The 3306-nt window shown below is 36.5% G+C and overlaps 1 non-coding gene across 1 annotated transcript; it reads right to left on the bottom strand.

Moving 5' to 3' along the window:
• Positions 1–2535: 2535 nt before the first annotated feature.
• Mir6355 (microRNA 6355) lies at positions 2536–2641 on the bottom strand. The gene has a single exon (NR_105773.1). It is a non-coding gene; the product is annotated as a microRNA 6355 (primary transcript).
• Between the last annotated feature and the right edge of the window lie 665 nt (positions 2642–3306).

Genomic DNA, 3306 nt, shown 5'->3' with positions numbered 1-3306 from the left:
CCCACAGGAAGAATATATAAATGAAAACCGTGTTCAAATCAATCATAAAGACATTTCTTAGAGTTTTAAACATCAATTTTAAACATCAATTTTTTTCCTAGACTGTTTCCTTTCTGCCTCTTGAGATTAAACTCATTCTCCAGACATGGTTACTTTCTTTCTTTTTTTTTTTTTTTTTTTTTTTTTTTTTTTTTTTTTTTGAGGATCAGCAAGAAATTATATAGCAATGTACTGTTTTATATTTTTTAAAAATATAATGGACAATAGAACAGAAAATATCCTGGTAAGAAAAAATAAAAAAGGACTTATCCAGTGGCCAATAATACAAACTCAACTTGACCTCACTTAAGGAAGCAAATGACATAACAGCACACAAAGAGACTTAATGGCTATACTAATAAAGAAAGCAGGGGTTCTATTTATACAAATGTCAAGGACCCAGCACATTCTACTAATTGGCCTCCTAGTATGTACATTCCGACCCCTGAACACATGCTGCTTCCCACAGGCACAATTTGTTTTCTGATATTTGTTTAGTGTAGTTTAGTTCATCATTTACACAGATTACCTTTTATATCTTAACACAGTTATACAAAAATTTCGGAGTTATTCAAAGCTGGAACTAAAAACTAAGGCCACTTGGCTTCCTCGGTAATAACCATTTCCATCAAGATTATCAGATCAATATCTGTATTCCCAGGTTTGTTCTGCTTTAAGTACATAGGCACATACTCTTAAAACTTAGAGAGAGATAAGTGACACTTTTTTTTTCACAAGTCTTGCCAATATAAAATGTAGAAAATGTTCTGCCACCTTCATGTGTTCCTAGGCCATATGTATTTTCTGCTGTGACAATTGCTATTTTACTCAGTGCCCTATTTTCATCAAGCTGTTATTTTTATTACTTAGTAAAAACCATTAAATATTTTAGTATTTAATCTACTATCTATATGCGTATGCTTGGCACTGTAGCCACTTATTGTTTAATACTGATGGCAGTGAAAGTTTTTGGTGATAGGTATATTTTTTCCATTGATTAATTAATTAACTCATTCATTCAATAATTCATTCATATCCCAATAACTGCCCTCCTTCTAGTCCTCCCTCACACAATCCCTCCACCCACTCCACTCTCCTTCTCTTTCAGGAGGTTGGGACCTCACTGGTTATTTACCCCCCTCCTGTCACATGAAGTCTCTGCAGGGCTAGGCACATGCTCCCCCTGCAAGACCAGACAAGGCAGCCCAGTTAGGAGAACAGATTCTATAGACAGTCAACAGCTTTTGGAACAACCCTTGCTCCAGTTGTTGGTGGACCCACATAAAGACTGAGCTGCTGGTGGCCTAGGTCCAGCATGTGTATGATCCTTGGTTGGTGGCTCAGTCTCTGAGAGCCCTCTATGGGCCCAGGTTAGTTTACACTGTCGATCCTGTGGAAGACCTATCCCCTTTCTTCCCCTTCAGGGTCCTCACCCTAACCTGTTCATAAGAGTCCCTGAGTTCTATCCAACGTTAGATTTATATATATATATATAGATAGATTTAATCAATGTAGCTTTTTGGCTTATAAGTTTGTTTTACATGGTGTTTTTTATTACCTATAGACATAAACTTATTTTCCTCTTTATTAAGAAGTTTACAGCTAGCTTACTTTAGATCTATGATCCAGTGAGAATTCCTGTGTATGGTTGAAGTCAAATGCTCATCAATATTCCCAAAATTGCTTAAAGAGCTCCTAAGTTTTCTATTAGTTTAAAGAGCTATAATTATTGATCACTGATTTTCCAGGATAGATAAGTTTGAAAGTTCCATGTCAATTAATTATTTTCTCATAGAACAAATTATTTCACAGTGTGCACTGAAATTAACTTGTTGGTTTCTACACTCTGCTGTCACAGACTAATGGGGACCATAGTTACCCTTCCAGTAAGCACCACTACAAAACTCAACAAAATAACTAGATCAGTGAGTAGTTTTTGAGACTTTCAAGACATGTGGGGGAAAAAATCAATAAAGAATAGGAAGTAAACAAGGTTGATTCTACATCACTGTAGCTTATTGCCTGGCTGTTCCAAGTCCAAAGGAAGAACACCAGCTCAGGCTGGACGACTTCCTCAGAAGAAGATGGAGCACGAGTCCTAAAAAATCCATAACATCTCTTCATGGCCATTCAACAACACTCTACTTAACTAAGATCAACATAAAAAGTCCTCCCAAGGCATGTAGCTACATTACAGAACAGAATCAAAGCACCAAGAAAATGTACTACTGTGGTGTAGAATATGTAGAGTTGTAACACCATAGTGAAATATTGTAATGATGCAATGATGAACTATCATGACTGGAGACATGTTGATGTCACAATTGAGCATAGTAGTGTCATAAGGATTCATGTGATGAAACAATGTACTGCTATGGTTGAAAAATGGAGCACAGTGACATTACAATTCAATATTGTGATGGCACAATTTAGCATTATCACGAGAAGATGAGCCAGTGTAATATCACAATGGAGGATGGTGATATCATAATCGAGCACTATGCTGGCACAATCAGCATCATAATAAAACAGTACAGCACTGTGTTGGCACAATATGGAGTTGTGATATCACATTGGAGCATTGTGATGTCACAGCATAGCTTGTGATATTGAAAAAAGAATTGTAACATCATAGTACAACATTATTATGATACAAAAAGACCTTGTGTTATTGCAGTTCAGTATTGTAATATCATAATACGGCATTGCCATGACATGGTAGAGCAATGTGATATGGCAGTGTAGCTTCCTGTGATAAATATAGAACATTCTGAAGGCACGAATGCAATGTTATGATATGATAAGCATGGTGAGTATTGTAATGGCACATGGAGCACTGTGATGACAAAATACAATATTGTGTTAACAATGTTATCAAGGTGTACTAGCATAATATGAAAATGCAGTGTGTGATTATATAATATACAGCTGAGAATTAACATGATAGAATCTACTCTTTTAATGGCACAGTGAAGCACCCTGACCGCACAGAGAGGTGTTATAATGGCAGAAAGGAACTTTGTGAGGTTAGAGAGTATGGAGCATTGTGATGTCACAATCATCTCTGTATTTATTGAGTACAGCTTTTATGGTGTTGAGCTATGCTCCCTTTAGCCTTATTTTATTCAGGATTTTTATCATAAGAATGTGTTGAATACACAAGACCTGTTCAAGCTCAAGCTACAAAGATCTCAGCATAAAGGTGGAAAGAGGAACACATAACCCCACCACTGGCTGAGGGGCTATTAGCACTTGATAGCTATTGGG

The sequence above is a fragment of the Mus musculus genome, chromosome 18 (assembly GCF_000001635.26).
Source record: "Mus musculus strain C57BL/6J chromosome 18, GRCm38.p6 C57BL/6J".
Lineage (NCBI taxonomy): Eukaryota > Metazoa > Chordata > Mammalia > Rodentia > Muridae > Mus > Mus musculus.
Note: the sequence above shows the minus strand (reverse complement) of the source record. Positions and strands in the feature narration are given on the sequence as shown.